General features: G+C 41.0%; 1 protein-coding gene across 9 annotated transcripts in view; it reads right to left on the bottom strand.

Annotated features, from left to right (window-relative positions):
* The window catches only part of cdc42bpab (CDC42 binding protein kinase alpha (DMPK-like) b), a 93,850-nt gene that overhangs the window by 72,805 nt on the left and 1,954 nt on the right, over positions 1-19,091 (bottom strand). The gene's annotated exons all lie outside the window — the stretch shown is intronic.

The raw sequence follows: 19,091 nt of genomic DNA, 5'->3' as shown, positions 1-19,091 counted from the left end.
GCCCGCGGGCCATTGTTGGCCCACCAGCAATAATATTTGGCCCGTAATTTTTAGGGAAAAAAAAAATATATATTTGGAGATATATATTTTTTTTTACAACATCGGACCGACAGTCGCACATATAGGCTATAACGTCCGAATAGAGAATTTACCTACACCTGAAGAATGCTTATTGTACTTTATCCATGTTGAAAGTGAATGACACACAGCACAGGCACAATCAGGCTGCGGGTTGCACTGACGCTGATAGTGGATCAATAGGTGGACAGCGCGTGGTGCTGAAATAGCCAACATTCGGTGTGTGGTTTGAAAAAGATAACACCAGCTCACTAAATCATTCAAACGTAATGTTTACTTATATGTGAACAGTAACAAAGTTCAGGCAAAACATTGACAACAAAATTGGAGAAGCCGCTTGATCATGGAGGGCGAGGAGTGGTGGTGCATATGCTCCTGAATCGACAGAGCAAACACGCTACATTAGGGATAATAATTACAATGAGCCATTCATTCAAAAATATAAAAAATATAATTAGGCGATTAAATACAATTACGACAGGCTTGGTACTCACTTAATGTGAAAACTGACATCTCCCATCGGTCGCTATTTTTTGGATATCTGTTGATATGGACGTCACTTTAATCCGAAGGCAGTTCTCAAGGTTTTTATGCGTCAATCGATTCCTCTCGTGCGTCTTTGTCGCATTCATTGAAGGAAAGGACGACTCGCATGTATAGGTGGAAGGGAACATTGTGTTTGTGTATTTTTGCGTTTGTGCGTATTTTGTTTGTTTCCCGGAGAAAACACTCACGAGAAACACCGGCTGTTGTTCTTCCTGCTGTGACGTCAAATTACTCCGTTCTCCGCTTGTAATTATGCCGCTACAAGCTTCAAAGTTGTATTTATCATCTGAATTTGCCGAAACAAGTTTAATATTCTGAAAGCCAATACTTTGTTTATTTGAAATCAGATGAAAACAAACTGTAACGGATCCTGCCGTGTTATCTATGAATACTATACGCTTACATTCATAATGTCAGCGGAGGGGGGGGGGGGGTGGCGCTGCGGAAGAGCAGAGCGCGAGTGAGAGCTGTCATCTTCCCTTTACAAGCTTCAAACATGTATTTATCGTGTGATTTTGGAAATACAAGTTTCATATTCTGAAAGCCAAGACTTTGTTTATTTAAATCAAACAAAACACCCGAACCCCGAAAAACTAGTTTTTTTACGCAAATCCACGTTTATTTTTTAAATGAGCCGTTGCGACTTCCGACTGATTTCGATAGAGCGGGTCACATAAGGCAAATGTGTGGTTGTGGGGAACCAGGTCAATTAAAGTACTTACCGTATTTAACTATTAAATACATTGAGTTTGATTAAAATACTTGGTTACTGATTAATTTAGGTTATAATATATTAAATTGCAAAGCAAAACATGCTGTAATGTTTTTTTTTTTAAAGGCTTTCAACCTGAAAGAATCCTAATGTGTCCTTGAAAAGTTGAAATAAAGAAAAGGAAAAAAGTATTCGAGTTGTCCATGCGTCCTCTGTTGCCCCTCAAGCCTTTCAAATGTGGACAAACACTCAAATAAATGCCCAAAACCCAGAGAACTTGACAATACTTGACAATAAAAGTATGTTAAATAACACTGCTACCTAGTTAATAACTCTACTTTACTCAGTGGAGGCTCATCCATTGAGGAAAGGGAGGACCATCCTCCCTAAAATTTCAGAGAAAAATAAACTTAGAAGAGAACAATAAATACAACTCAATTTAAAAGATAAGTCTGTTAAAATACAGATAATAGCCCTGGCTTTTAACATGGGACTGAAATGGGGCTAGAGAGGACGAGCCTCCCTTTGGGCGGGTCTAGCCAGAGGCTCTGGATTGGGCGCCTATATCATCAGTGAACCAATCAGCGGATCTGACTATCAGCGATAGAGTTTTTTCTGAACCACCGGGGAAAAGGGCGCTGCGCCCTCTTACCAAAATAAATTCCTTGAATTAGGCTTCGATTATGTTCTGGCCCGCCATCTTGTGGCTCTGAAAAAAATTGTCCCACGGCAAAACTTACTTGCCTACCCCTGCTTTAATCCATTTCAACTACTTGAAATCAGTCCCCGTCTCACTATCTCTCCAGTGTTTCCCATACATTGATTTATTTGTGGCGGGCCGCCACAATTAAATATCGTCCGCCACAAATGGATCTCATAAAAAAAAATATTATTATTATTATTTTTATTTATTTTTCCGGTAGGCTGGGAACCACTGGTCTAATGGATAGTGAGGTGGGCTGATGGTTGGAAGTTTGCGAGTTCAAATCCTGCCTGGAACACCACTACTAGTGTGCCCTTGAGTAAGGCACTTAGCCCTCGGTTACTCCAGGGAGAATGTCCCTGTAATTGGTCATTGTAAGTCGCTTTGGAATAAGGCGTCTGCTAAATGCCTGAATTGTAAATTGTAAATGATATTTTTGGGAGAATAAACCCCACAGATCCTCAACTCCGGTGTGTTTCACTCATTAACAACGCAACACAGAGCAACAAGATCGTTGTCTACAGTAGCCATGAACTCGCATGTATCATCTTATTTGAGGGGGGGTTGGATGCATTGACCACCACAAATAGAATCTAATTCTGTGGGAAACACTGCTCTCTCACACTCTTTGCCTCATTTCTCACATCTCATTATCTAGTTATACAAGCTTGAGTGCTAATGTGTCCATTGAGGTTTTCCGGATAGGGGCGTGGGGAAATAAAGCTATTCACAGAAGCCAAAAGTGATATTTGTTATGGTGTTAATGTTAAGTGTTGACAAAACAAAAACATTAATTCAACCATAAAAACATGCGACGGCCCAATGATGTACAGCTTAAAGACTCTAGAGTTGACTTAAAGTACATCTTCAAAACTGGCAATATTCGTGCACCTTTTGGTTTAAATTACGATAACATTTGCTTTGCATAAAAAAGTGAAATAAAGACTAGCTAACGTAGGAGCACCAAACGCCAGCACTTAGGTCGCATTTCCAATGTATGGTATGCTTAAAAGTCCACTTTTTTTTGGTTGTTTACTAGCAAAGGTTGTAAAAAGTACATGGTACTGGTTTTGGTCCCACCAAACTTCCAAGCTACAAAAGCTAATACTAAGAGTTAGATTTAAAACACAGCAGACCACTGATTGGTCAGAGAGATTTGTCACAAGGGCAACAGGACATCTTGCCCAATTTGAAATAGCCAAGCACACTTCAATGGCGGCAAAAATAATGTATTCACTCAGTACACAGAAAAAGGCAGCTTACAAAACGTTGCCGGAGACTTGGGTGTACAATTGACGACATGAAGAGTTCTTCTGTTTACGCTGGTGATGCTACACAGATCATCTGAAAATCACACTTACATATCGGGGTAATGGCTGCAGTAGAAAAACAAAACGGGCCAAAACACCTGATGCCAATTGCGAGTGGTGTTGAGCAGAGTCCCACCATGCAGTGGAAACATGGCATAAGAACCCAGACCAGCTGACTTGCTCACACTGCAGCACTAAAAAGAACTTGATCCACTCCGTTTCATTCCAAAAGACCAGCGCCTGTGACGTGTTTTGAATAACAATGGCTGTCCTCGGTACTAATGTTGCAGCAGAGAAGCTCGCCACTATATCACTGATATATTATTATAGGCGGTTATATTTTCCTAATTATGGATATGAGTTTTACTCTAGGCATACGTCAGCAAAATAATCGTATACAAATTAGAGATGTTAAGATTCACCGATTCGCATCGGTGCACCGGCATAAACGTTCAAGATGCGAGTGCACCGGTTGAAAGAGTGCACATCGGCTACAGTTTGGGTTGAACTCGCGATGCATCGATTGCGTAGCGTCTTTGCATCGGTAAAAAACCGATTCATTCATATAAAATCCCCTTATCTTGTCAACGTTCAGCAGAGACGATCTTTGATATTTGCTTCGCCACTACGGAGAACGAGAGTCTCAGTTATCAACACACACGGAAGTTGAGGAGAAAGAGAAACACAGCGCAGCGAAAAATACCTACAAATCAAACGTTTGGCAACACTTCGGATTGTTCAAGAAAGACGGTGTAATAGTCATTTATGCTATATAGTTGACCGCAGGTCATGGAGAGTAATAAGGTATCCGTAGACCTTTGTATGAGGTATCTTTATTACTTAACAGGTCTACAGCCATGATACATAGATCCGTCCTAGATGCGGACTTGCATACACACAGTATCACTCCGCAGCCGCACCCCATCAGTAACGTCCTGATGGTATATGTGCGCGGCACTATTACTACAGACGGTCAACTTGAAAAATCACTCGCAAATTGTTAACGATGCCGAGCCGCTTTAAATTACACAAGTAGTACGAGGAACTTAGCGACGCACATAAAGAGGCGACATGGGGTCTGCGGCTGAAAAGAGAAACCTGAAAGTGAGACATATGAGTTAAATCACTCAGGGAGGTGTTCTGTCAGAGAGAGATGTTTAGCTTACAGCAGCCTGTGACGGCCAATAATAATTTAAATGTCTTCCTTACTGTAAGCAGTTATGAAATACCTGTTTGTGAAAGGTTATTTGTTTTCTTTATTGTTCAGATAGAAACCAATGCTTTCTGCTCACTGGTGAGTTAGCCTCTGAGTGTTCAGCACATCAGGCTGGCAGCTGTATGGGCATTGCTCTATGGTAGCTGTTATTTGCACATTGTTAATCATGAGCAATGCATCCTTACATTGTTTAACTGTGAGGTGTTATACAATTGTACTCTGGAGAGCTTTTAAAGGTAAAAAAATAAACGGTATGATGGGATGTGCAGTACCAAATATGTAAAGCACTTTTTTGTTAATGTATGATTTGCTGCATATCAGGAATAAAACAAAAATCCTCTGTCGTACCATATTGAAGTATCATTATTTTTGCATCGTGTTGAATCGCATCGTATCGCCCCGAATCGCATAATGTTGAATCAAATCGTATCGAACTGTATCGCAACAGGGGTGAATCGTATCGTATCGCATCGCCTGGTGTTTCAAAGGTATCGTTAATGTATCGTATCGTGGTAACGTATCGAGATGCGCATCGCATCGGCCTCAGTGATGGAGATGCACATCCCTAATACAAATGCATCTCGTTATGCCCTGATGATAATTCCTTTTTATTATATGATCTAAAACTGCATCAGGGCATCACGACAAATTAGCCATGGGGGCAAATACCGTGCATGCCTACATTTTCCAAGTGAACTGAGATGCAAAAGAGCATGCTTGTGTAACCTGTAGTTTGCTGCAGCATTGTTCCGATTGAACAGTCTTGCTAGGCAGCTCATTTAACAACTGTAGTGTGAAGTCCTTAGTTAGTCTCAACAGATTCAATGAGGCAAATACCCTTTCATTCGGCTTGAAGTTCCCTTAACAAGTATGACAGCATGACAGGGGATCAACGTCTGCATGTGTGTGCGTGCATGCGTGCGTGGATACAGCAGTAAAGCTTTACTAAGGATGTAGCTCAGCTCTGTGCTGTCAGACTGGGCTGTCTGACCGACTCAGCCTCTGCACACGTGCCTCTTTTGCTCGCGCCAACACAAAGAATACGCATGCAAACATACCAAAAGAAGACAACGCATGATACTACTGGTACATGACCTGCATGCATTTGAGCATCCACCTCTCTGTCACTAGGCAAAGCTGGGATACAGCAGTCTGGGACGGGGCAGAGGAGCTGCAGGAGGGGGGGGGGGGGGGAGGACATGAGGAGAGAGCAATCGAGAGGAAATAAAGGAGGGAGAGAGATAGAATAGAAGAGGGTAAAAGAGGGATGATATTGAGACAAAGAGGACCAAGACAAGCGGTGTTGTTGGGCATTACAGAAACAAGAGCAATGAAATCTAAGTGACAATGACAGACAGAGACATACCAAGAGCTGACAGACAGAACAACAGAGACCAACAGAGAGACAGACAGACCAACAGAGAGACCAACAGAGAGACCAAGAGAGAGACCGACAGACTAACAGACAGACCAACAGACAGAACAACAGAGAGACCAACAGAGAGACCAACAGAGAGACCAACAGACAGAACAACAGAGAGAACAACAGAGAGACCGACAGACCAACAGACAGGCAGACAGACCAACACACAGAACAACAGAGAGACCAACAAAGAGTAAGACAGACAGACAGACAGACAGTCAGACAGACAGTCAGACCAACAGAAAGAGAGACAGACAGACCAACAGAGAGACCAAGAGACCAACAGACCGACAGAGAGACCGACAGACCAACAGGCAGACCGACAGAGAGACCGACAGAGAGACCGACAGAGAGACCGACAGAGAGACCGACAGAGAGACCGACAGAGAGACCGACAGAGAGACCGACAGAGTGAAAGGGACGGGTTGCACTAGTGGACAAAGAGGTAGATCTGGCTTCTAAACAGCTGCTGTTCTCTCCATTGGCGCATTTCCACTGCAGGGCCTCGCACGGCTTAGTACGGTATAGTTAGGCCAGGCTCACTTTAAGCTGCGTTTCCATTACAGTTTAGGAACTGGGGTAGTAACTATAGTAACGCAGTGTAGGCGGAGCCGTGACGTCATCTTCAATGCGAAACACAAAACCATATCAGCCGTTAGCTGTTAGCACTCAGAGCTCACAGCTCCTCACATCTGTTCAGAAACTAGACAGAAGTTAAACAAGTTCAAACCACAGAATGTCTGTGTCATGGCGAATACAGTCGCTGGTTTATTTATGTTTGTAGGCCGTTGTTGTGAGTGTGGACGGTCGGAGCATATACTGCGTTAGCTTAGCCGATCTCCATTTAGAAAACACGCCTTTTAAAAGGTTTTTCGCCTGCCGTCTTATCTGAAGACTTGTCAAAGCATTAATTCATGGTTTTTATATCAGTATGTTGTTACTTCGGCATCATTTTGAAACGCGTATTACAATTAAATCACGGTCAAATATGTTCATTTTGATTTTCTCACTAGTTTAGCATACTCAGCCTGGTTGTTGGCCCGGAAAGAACCTTGATTTTGGAGAGCCAGAAAACTGGGAAAAGGTACCCGCTAGCCGGAACTACGCCGAGTGGAAACGCAACCAAAAACGGGCACGGCACGGCACGCTTAAACCGCGCTGTAGTGGAAATGCGCCATAACATTGCATCTCTGCTCCAAATTCCACAGGCCGCCCAGCCATTAGAGGCTGTTGCCTGAGTCAGCGCTTTTCACACACACAGCTCAGCCCTCTGCTCAATTGAGCCAGAGGATGCACTGCTACGGCACATGCAGAGGAAACGGACATAAAGTAGTTATGGCTAAAAGTTGGAGAGATCTGCCTGTTTTTTTTCTCCAGACTTCCAGCAAATCATAAGCTTTGGTTTTCAATGTTGTTATTCTACTAGTTTTGATGCATTCAAGGTGATGCAAATGCAACCTCAAACAATGCAGCAAAGGATAGAAGTTACTAAATGAGGGTTAAGGCAGAATAGCATCATCATCTCAACAAACATAATACAAGTACGGAAGTAGGATGACTCACTGGTTGTAATGAGAAACTCAAATTAATGCTAACTTGTCCCGTGCTAGAGCTAATGGAAACATTCCAAAACAACAGCAGGCAATTCCCTATGGCAACAACAACGATACGTGCACAAAAAAACTGAAATAAATAAATATAATGCAAGAATCGAGTGGTGCGGGAATGAGTCCTAGAACCCGCAAATGAGCTAACATTTTGCTATCTAGTCAGTTGTTTCTTTTCAATTTAAAATAAAACAGTAGATACCAACATAAAACAGTAGATACCACAGTCGTGAATGTTTGAAGCTTATATGCATTATTCAAGAGCTGACAAGTGACTAAATGAAACTAGTAAACGTCATCCAGCTACACATTAGCCACCTTTAGCTTAGCGTTGGTGATGCTACGCCATGTGACTGTGTATGTAGGTTGTTTATAGCCTAACGTTAGATTTATACTTCTGCCAGTGGCATTTACGCTTAAACTTTTATTTTTAAATAGTATTAATATGAGGAGATTATCCTGCTGAACAAAACCTGTAAGTATCAAAATTGCTAGTTTGCTAGGTAATCCTTTTTTTCTACAATATTCCAAAATCAAAAGGAAAATCCCATTTGCTTTTTGTCGTTGGAGCCGCTTGCAACGCCAACTTCCAGGTAGCCTACTTAATACGTGAGCCCTGCACCAATCTACAGCCAGCAAGCACACGCCTAAAGTGAAAGATCCCCTGGCAACACCCCCCACAGAAGGGCTTGGCTAAATAGCCTCACTATTTCTCTGCATGTCAGAATCATCGTGTGATAGAGAGTAACGCAAGGAAAACTCCAGAATAAAACAAAGGCCCAGAGAACATCCGTTGCTGCAGTTTTCTTCTGTGTTATTTATGAACGTTTCGAGACTCCTGAGGGCCCCGGTTTGAAGAGCTGCTAATAGCTTTTATCCTGGGGGAGGCGGTGGGGGTCCGTCAGCAGGCACACTCCCATAGATTGCTGATAGATTTATAGGAGTAAGCACACTGAGATGAATTTACATTGAGTTATATATATCCAATATTAAATAAGAAATCCACCTTTACATCTTATCTTAATGAAGAAAAATGTGTTACTAGATACTCGTGAACACAGTTGGATCTTGAAACTGTATAGATGCCAAATAGTGTGTCTGGCTGCTGCCCAAAGTCTTAAATTCCCTAATCCCGAGATTTAACAGCGGTTAAACATCACATTTTTTCTTTAAATTTGGTATGTTCCTTCCTTCCTTCCTTCCACATCAAAAGCACAATACATACATTTCTGGTGAATATTTGATTATAATAGAATCCGTAGTATACATGAGACATTCATCAACACAACTATGTATCATCATTTTTGAAGTTTTGTGTCATGGTGAAAAATAACGATTATGCTGCATTTGAAAGCGTTTCCTTGTGTTTTTCTCTGGAAACCTTTTTGAAGTCTGTGAAATATGAAGTACCTTTTACAAAGGGCGATGAGTCCCGAATACCATTTTTCGGGCTCCGGATATTCGGTAGTAATCAGCAGCGAATATTTGGATATTCGGCACGCTTCAACACGTGTATTTCAGTTTATTCACGGCATTCATTTTGTTATTCTACAGTATTGTTGTTTTATAGTTATTTGTTAATGTATATAACCCAATTTGTGTTCTTTGAAATTGAAAAGGATATTGTGTTTGTTACTTTCGTTGCAGTTGTATATGTCTTAAGTGTAATTTGGCTTGGCTTCCTATTTTTTATGGACATGCTTTTATTTTGAAGGAGAGTTAGGGCTGTTGACAGGAAGTTGTTGTTGCTATGGAAACAACGTGACGGAGATTAACGGAGAAACGTCATATCTACATATAAAGACGGAGAAAGTAAACGATAAAGTGTATGTTCAAGTGTTAGCACCCCCCGAAGAGGCACAAGCTCTTACGTTGATATTGGAGATTTCAAGAAATTCAATTTGGCAGCGAATAACCTGAAACCTTGAAACCTGAATAGTACTCCAACTAACGAATATTCGGGTACAGCCCTAGCGATGAGTACTTTAATATTTATGGCGACCATGTTAGCATAGCCTCTTTACACAACCAGCCGGTATGCAGCCATGTAAGCATTGATTTGAAGTTGTGTTTCTGGCAACCTGAAGTGTTTTAAGCCCCTTTCACACATGAACTGCACCCCTGAAATGATCCAGATATTACCAAGAGGATCTGTGAGAATTTAAGTATAATCCAAGTCATTTTGTGCCAGCTTCTCGCTCTACCCAGGTGCCAAGTATTTGCAGTAAATGAGAACACTTCTGAAACAGACAATCTCCTAATTGTGCTCGAAAGCAAAATTCAGAAAATGTGCAGAACTGATTCTCCTGATAATGTGCAGATTTCATAAAATTGATTAAGTCCAATATTCATTCACCTATAAACACTGAGTGAGTGAAACCATGACTAACTCCTAAAACCCTAACCCCCTGTGGGTTTGTCATTACAAAGAACCCTTTTACTGTTACACATTGTCATTTAGATCCATTGTTATTAACACAATATTGATTATACCTGCTTTATAAGTATCCCTTTAATCTCCTGCTGTAATTACTATGGATTCCCTACAGTTTTATGAAAAAAGAAAGGGAGTTTTGAGCACGTTTCTGCCTTTACTTAAATTGGCTTTACCTTACATCTTGCTCAGAGGATCACAGTGGCATTCCACTTCATTGATACACTATCCAAATCTAGTGTGAATATTAGGGGTGTAACGGTGCACGTACCCGTACCGAAATTATTCGGTACGGCCCCTTCGGTTCTGTACACATGTGTACGAAAGTGTACCGAACGAATATAACGTTCAACGTAAAAAATTGAGACCGTGAACAACTTTTTGGAAGTAATCTCAGGTGCTGCGTCGCAGCATTCAGAGTAATTTGCTCACATTGGGTTCAACGCGTCATAGAGCGAGCAAGTCATCTCATTGGAGGAGAGGCATACTATGAGAGCTGGTCACAGGGATGCGTTCAAATTTAGTCAGTAATGTGAGGAACTGTCGAAATGGCGAACGCAGATAAAGTTGAGCTCGAAAATCCTCCAGCATCATTGAAGTCTCCGGTTTGGGAACATTTTGGTTTCACAGTTACGTACAAGGATGACGGACAAAGACAGATGGACCGAACCAAAGCTGTGTGTCGGCATTGTTCAATTAAAATTGGTTACGCGGCTGGCAATACATCAAACTTGCACACTCATTTGAAAAGGCATCACCCGAACGTGAATATCACCGGTACCAAAATAAAAAAGACTGAAGTGCAAACCCAACTCCCACTAGCATTTAAGACTCCACCACTCGCAAAAAGTTTAGACCGAGCCAAAGCTATTACAAACGCCAAAAATCCTTATGTTGCCATGTTAGCAAAGCGCTACCTGGCTGTATCTGCTACCTCTGTCCTTAGCGAGAGGGTGTTCTCCACAGCAGGAGACATTGTTAGTGCCAGCAGATCCGCCCTTTCGGCAAGCAATGTGGACAAGTTTATTTTTTCTTTAAAAAAACATGAAAATACAATGACAAGCAAGTCATAATGTCAAAATGGCTGCTTAGGTACTAGTACAGTTCAAATACAGATTATTTCAGTTCATCGAAATGCTGCACCTTAATGTTTGTTTTATTATATGTTGTATTTATTTGAGTGAATACATTATTCACAGTTTAATAATAATTTTTAAAAAACAAAAAATAGTTTATGTTTTGTGATAATTTTTTCTGCTGTACCGAAAACGTACCGAACCGTGACCTAAAAACCGAGGTGCGTACCGAACCGAAATGTTTGTGAACCGTTACACCCCTAGTGAATGTGGGAAGAAACAACACTCAAGCACCATTGCAGTTGGTCAAAGAGTGGAGGGGAAACGCGGCCTTCTCAAACCAAGAAATTGACTGTGGGGTTCATCTGTAAGTGTGTTTGTCATTAGACTTGGCTGCCAGCTGAAAAGATCATCTGAACTTAAGTGCCATTATAAGGTAAGAGTACCAACTTTTTGTCCTTCAATATGTACAGAACGAGACTCTTATAAATAATTTTATAAATAGCACTTTAGTCTCTTGGAATTTCCCAGACATGAAACTCATGGTGCGTGTTAATGCCAGAAGCTTGATATCCACTGCAAGACCTGGAGTAAAAGTGCTGGCTAAATGCGGTTAAATGGGCTACAATAAGAAAATCATATCAGGATATTTTGGAACAAATATCTCGTAAACGATGTATAATCTGACAATATTGAAGTGTTTCCCATTGATCCGTTCACAGAATGTTTCCACAATAAGAATTTTGATAAATAACCAGTATTGTGTTCATATTAACCAAACATTCCATCTGCGGCCTTTAAAAGCAGAATACAACACTTCCAATAATACAATATCCAAAATGTAAGACAATATCTAATCTCATATAAAGATATCAATATATTTCTTAGTCCTAGGTTAGAGTAGCATAGATACAGATGAAAGTGTACACTTTATAAGTGATGATGAGTCATAAAAATTCACAATTCACGACACAACTTGAACAAGAGCCTGTGGCTTGAACTTCATGCTCAAAAAAGATCCACCTTCAGAAGAACAGATTTTGAAAAGAAGCTGCGGTAGAAAAATACACACTACATTACAATGAGCCAACCAAGCAGGTTCATTTTCATTTGGTCTTCAACGTTGGTGGAAGTGATGGACAGACAGCTGAACAGAGAGGCACTGCTGGGGAGGACTAAGGTTGAAAGGAAAAAAGAGAGGGGAGGATGAAAGGAAGGGAAGGTGAAGAAAAAAGGAAAGGGGAGGGGGGAGAGGCCATTTGCAGTCAGGTCCCAAGTGTCATGCAAGGCTGGCTAATGACCTGGGCTACAGTATGTCCTCTGGGACATGAAGAAAGGAAGCCAACCCTTCCCCTGCCACTTTGTGATGACACATCACAATTAGCAGCAGGCATTTCTCTGCCTACAAAGCTCCCAGACAGATTGACTTCATGTTTTAAAGGCCATCTGTGAAATGCCCAGATGCTGCAAATGTCATGCGAAATTTCATATGCAATATCCTAAAGGTCCAGGTAACCCGGGGATGCACCGATCTGTCCCTTAATAATCTTACAGTATCCACTGCGCCATGACAACGTCAATGTTTTACAAAACAATGCATTGGTAGATAAGAAAGCTTTATTTTGCCGTTGGTATCTAACATCTATGAGTTGTTTTACTGACTATAGAATAGTGTTGCAGTGATGATGAATTTGTGTAGGCTAACCCAAAAGTTAACGTGTCAAGGGTTCCCTTGAATAAAAGCAATGAATTGGATTTCTGAATATTGCAGAAAATCATATCTTACGCAAACACACATTTATGGTATGTACTTCCACCAGTTAACACCACTTTCATGCTTTTTTTAAGAATATGAATAAACGCAATTGGCAGATGTAAAATACTAAAATTAAGCTATAGAGGAACTACACCGCATGGCTGTGCATGACCATCGCTAAGCTAAAGACGGCTAATGTTCGGCTTGATGAGATTTAGTAGTCTCATTAAATGACTTATTAGCAACTTTTTACACAACCTTTAACCAGAGACCTTATTTCAGGTATCTAACCAAAAACACGCTAAAAGAAACAAGCTAACTTCTAGACGAAGGTAGTGCTTGTGGTAAGATGCCAACTCATTTCCGGGTTTTAGGACTAATTCCTGCACCACTCTATTCATGTGGAGTATGTCGTCTGTGGCTTTTCAGAAAGCTTCACAAAGACTGAGATAAAGTAACCCTGATAATTGTCTGAGCTTCTAGGCTTTACATTGAAGGTTCGAGTTTGAAAGAGTTTTTTTATCTGGTTGAATGGGTTGAGCAAAATATGTAGTTGATTTGATTACAAAACATTGACATGTCTACCGTACTATTGATTACCAACTGATCTTCTGTAAATGAATTACTTAGATCATTTGTTCCTTGCTTGTGTAGAATGCCGCTGGCTTAATTAAGGGAAATGCAGAGGAGAAGAGCATAATAAAGTGGCAGTGGGTGGCGGACTGCTCCCTTTGGGATACTCAACTCCTGTGGAATAGTAGCGGACACCAGGAGAGGATCTGTATGGGCCCCTCTGTATGTCTGATTGTTTTCGAGGCCACTCAGGACAATGAAAAGGCTTTGTGTGTGTCCTATGTGTGTGAAAGGATTGAAAGAGCATAGATGTTCAAATGAGCCAACGGACTGTATACAAGTTAGTGTGAAAGTGGATTCAACCAGCATGGAAATAAACAAGCTAGTGACCTCACACCTTCCCAACAACTCCAATAAGTTGGACACAAGTGGGCCACAGAACACACAATGAGATACAGCTGTCCCACTTCCTGGTGTGACATCATGTACCCGCTGGGTCCGGACTAGCTCACCGAGTCCTTGTGGTTACTTCCTGTCCTCTGTGCCCAGACAGGAAACAGCAGAACAACAAGAGGGTTGACAAGGATGTCCTGATAGAAGTCCAGCCCGCACAGGATCTAACAGTCCCAGACTAATATTGACATTAGAATTGAATTAATTAATTAATCTTCTGCTGACTTGACACAGACTGCCAGTGATGCCAATATGTTTTTCCCTGCCATCTTTCACATTTAAGGATTGATTTATAAAATATGATATTCAAACTTTTGCCTATTCTATTCTGTTTGCAGCTGCCTTTTATTAAATCAAAATACTATTCATATGTTGTACTACACTGTAACATTTTTGTATTTTATATCCATTTCAGCTTGTTTTACTTTTAATTCTCTTGGCTTTTTAATAACTATTTTTAATTTGATTTAAAAGTTTTTTTCCACTATTCCTTAATGTTTTTGTAAAGCCTTTGAATGGCCCCGTTGTGGAAATGTTCAATATAGATAAACGTGCCTTGCCTTGCAATCTATCTAATCAACTATTCTTACCAGCAGAATGTAAGTGGCTTCATGTCTTTATGGATTTATTAGAATCATAAACCCATTCCTGACAATAAAACAATGCTTCACGATCATCATTCAATTGGATCTTTAATATCCAACATTTACAACAAAAAAAAAATCCTGCCTGGTTTACCTCTGCCTAAACAGGGTTAATCGAACTGACTACACAAGTCTGTGACTACACGAGTCTGAGACTACGCTGTGACTACACGAGCCTGTGACTACACGAGTCTGTGATGAGTCTGTGACTACACGAGTCTGTAATGAGTCTGTGACTATACTGACGTTTCTGCAGCTGCTATCAGTTAGCTTACACTGATCTAAATGCATGTTTATAACTGCACTGTCAGTATGCAGCCAAAGGTTTAAAGTGCAAGCCTTGTACACGAGCCTTGTTAGTTCTTGGTGGGATGAAATGGCCTCTGAGCAACTCAAATTCTTATAGGTGCAGCGTAGCTCCTCTGGTCTGTTCAATTAAGGGGAATAACAGGGAGGGACTGTAGTCGGTGAACTATGAGATGGATTAGTTAGGCTAAAACACAACAAGGTGTGTGTGTGTGTGTGTGTGTGTGTGTGTGTGTGTGTGTGTGTGTGTGTGTGTGTGTGTGTGTGTGTGTGTGTGTGTGTGTGTGTGTGTGTGTGTGTGTGTCTCCACTGTGAGCCGTGTGTGAGGCATGCTGCCAATGAAAGCCTTTCAGGGTGGAGCACCATCAGCTGCAGCTGAACAGCTGGCTACTGCAGGCTAACATTCAGTGTGGATTGAGAAAAGGTTAGGTACCCTCCCCCCATGTTTGCCAACTGGGGGCTGGCATGGCTGCCCGCTTTCTACAGCTGCCCGGCAATCCATTTCCCCAAAAAGGGAGGGGGATCAGGACAAAACAAAAAGCAGGAAATGAGGGAGAAATGTAGGAAAACAGTAGGGCTGAACGATTAATCGATTTTAAATCGAAATCGCGATTTTAAATTATGCGATTATCAAATCGAAAAGCCTGCTATTTTTTTTACTTTTTCTTCTTGTGTGTCACTCATCCACACCAATCCTAAGTGCTGTGCTCCACATGTACCAGCCTTTGTTAACCAATCAGAAGTGGCCCATCATAGAAGGTGATAGACAGATTGATCCAATCATCTGCCAAGTATTTTTGAAAGTGCCTGCCCTTTCCAAATGGCTTCCAATGGAGCTTTCCTAGATGGTTCGGTGAAACAAACCATCTGAGTCAGGTTAGTAATGCTCCATCACATGTTTGACATCTATTACAGGGCGAATCTTAAACTGAAGCTTGACTTTAAAGCAGCCCAACGGAAGTTTCATGTAAGTTTAGTTCTTTCACCCGTAGCTTGGGCTGCGGGTCTGCTAGAGACGGGAGCATGTTGATGCGACCTTCCGAGCCGGAGATATGGCCGCATTATATACAATAAACTTTCGGTGGGTCGCTTAAAAACAAATGTCACAAATCGAATCGCAATGTGTGTCAGAAAAATCACAATTAGAATTTTTTTCCAAAATCGTGCAGCCCTAGAAAACAGGATATCTATGACAAATGGATGCAAACCTAAAATCCCTGAACACAGAAGGCATCCAAAAAGCGGTCAGTTTGAAAACCGATTTAAAATAAATATTCATTGTTGGTGCAGAAATATTCTGAAACACTTAAATCCCACCACATGACCATTGATCAAAGAGGAACTAAAAATAATCATGCTTATTAGGGGTGTAACGGTTCACAGCATTAACGGTCCGGTATGTACCTTGGTTTGGAGGTCACGGTTCGGTACAACAAGAACAATTTAAATAGAAGCCCCAAATGCATAATTCCAGGTTTGTTTTTTATTTATTTTGAACAGTAGTGCAAGTTTCAGTTAGAAAATAAGGAACTCTAACATTTTGAATAATTAACTTTATTTATTATATAAGGTTCAATAAGCTGTAAAACTAAAAAGAATGTCAAAAACAAAATATTACAAAAATAAATAATAATATAATCTTTCAATCACAATAAATAAAAGCCGAGGTCCTCCACTATTGCATAAGGGTGCATAGCAGTTATATATGCCAAAAGCTTCCGTTATTTATTTTGGTCTCTCGGCTTCTTAAAATCAGCGGGGATAAGCTGTTGAACTGCTGTTGTCTTTTGCCGGGCTCCGGTGATTGGCAAATCTGGGTGATGCTTATACATTCATTATTTACTTCCTGACTGACAATTGATTATTATTTATCTTATTCTTCGAGGAGTGATGCTAAGCCCTGTGTTATATAGGTTGTTGTGGATGTAAATGGTCTGTAAATCCCTGTGTTCCCTCCATAGGGAGTTTCTCTGTAAGAAACTCCCCACTACTTTACTTTACTTTACACTTGTGCTGTCATTGGCTAGCGCTCCAACACATTGCAACTGATATAAATACAAAATATAAATATTTTGCATTATATGTCCCTTTAACTTCATTAAGCCTCCATTGGCATTTGCAGTAAATAAAATACAGAAACATTACAAATGTAAACCTCTGATAAAATTACAAAAAAGGAAGATGTTGACATAACTTGTAAGAGCTGGTGTAATTAATAGACATAGTAACTGCTGTTTGAGGAGTCGGGATACAGTGTACTTTCCCGTGTTCATTTCTCTTGGGGCTGCAGGTCATATAGGGGTCTTTATTTCAGCTGCAATGAGGTCACCAAACAAGAAGAAAAGCAAAACTCCAAAACAAACGTTCTTGCCTGGCACATGTAAATTCTCAGGACGAAAGGGGAACATCGCTTAACCTTTGTCCTGGTTGTGCCGTTGTAGCAAAAAGGTACACAGGTAACATCTTTCCTGTCAGAACTGCAGCCTCTGAGCGGACGATAAAGGCAGATCACTCACAAGTCGAAGAGGTTTTAGGTTTCATGGGCATTGGGGCCCATCTTGAACTATTTTTCTGTGCGTAAGATTAAACTATGTTTTGAGTATGTGTTAACGCCAAAACAAATATGAAAAGTGGTATCTGCGTTCCTGTGTTCCAAAATGACCCCTTTAAACTTTCTTTCTTGAATGTATCTCAGTTAGCCCTGATAAAACATCCCTTGGGAGTTTTTGCTTATAGTGGCTAATAACTTTGTTCTACTCAAAGAATAAGAGAGCAAAGCATATCTTGAATGGGAATCATGACAGATGTCTATAATACTCCTCGAGTGCTTCCAATTTATATCTACCGGTACTCACATATAATCTGGAAAAATATTTGGCCTTTTTATTCGAGACATACGGGAGTTTTTGGCCAACATTCAAATTGTGACACTTCCCAATATCTCATATCACCAATCTTGCTCTTTCAATCAAAATGGACTAATGCAGTCTACCTTACAGTCTCTGGGGATGAAAGAGTCAGTTTCATTGACTACTAGGTACAATTTATATTATTGTAAAAAGCTGGATAATGTTCATGTAAATCTCTCTAGAGTGGAACGAAATTACAGGCATCACCATGGGGTCTCATTGGGACCGTGACAGCTTGTACACATCTGCATGTTGTGTGTTGTGTCTGGCCGAGCTCCATCAGAGTTTAGTGTCAACACAGGGACATTTCTGGATGAAGGCACCACTTTGCAATCACAGGGCACCAGTTCTTTTAGCACCAGCATTGCTGATCAGCTTGGGACTAACAATTGAAGAAAAAACAGGATGCTCCAAAAGGAAACCAAATCCACCCACTTCCAGTATTTTACCAGCCAGAAGAGCTCCATTTAGCACAGAATAGGTTGTCCAGATGGTGGCTGGTGGGGTAAACCAACTTAGCAGCCGCAGCCAAACGCAACCACCATTTGACTGATTTAACTGCCATCCTGTCTGTCTCACACTGCCACTCTATAATAGGCCAAACTGCTGCCTGTTGAAGCTGTTTCACAAATAAAGAAATTATAAAAGATGACAGCAAATAAGCCAAACTGCTCCTTCTTTACATTATATCTTTGTCTCCTACTGCCTGGCGTATCCTTCATGTGTCTTAATCCAGGGCAGTGGTTTGCTCCTGTGCTGCCTCACAGTGCTGCAGCACTTCTTTCAGGGCTTTAAAAGACAAGCAGGCCAGCCAGGCATGCTCCGGCAGCTAGCTGGGCCTCTGCGCCAGATAAAAAAGTGAGTTGTTCACATTCCTGCTTCATGCAAAAACCAAACCCCCCCCATGTCACTCACACACACACCAACATTTCAAACATTTTTGCAGAAAGAGAGGTCCTCCTGCCTGTTTCTATCTAACCTTCAGGAATGGGAAAGTTACAAAAACACTGCAATGGCAACGAAAGACCAATTTGTATTTCAATAATGTCAATGATAACACACAGATAGGTATCAACAACATACACGCCCTTAAAAAAAGGAAAACAAACTGCTATGCAAAGTAGTTGAAAGAGGGTTGGTTCAATGACAGAAAGGCATCCACTTTATGTAAGAGTGCTTTTTTCGTAAGAATGAAATGGTAGCCTGGAGGATAAGACATCTTTATGAGACCTTTCCTGGATTGATATCAAACTCTGAGAGGGCCTGGTTAAGCTCTTCCTCACTACAGTTTGATGTGCTTCTGTGTATGTGGATGCTGCTTGACAATGTGGTACCACCTTTCCCA

The sequence above is a fragment of the Notothenia rossii genome (assembly GCF_949606895.1).
Source record: "Notothenia rossii genome assembly, chromosome: 8".
Lineage (NCBI taxonomy): Eukaryota > Metazoa > Chordata > Actinopteri > Perciformes > Nototheniidae > Notothenia > Notothenia rossii.
Note: the sequence above shows the minus strand (reverse complement) of the source record. Positions and strands in the feature narration are given on the sequence as shown.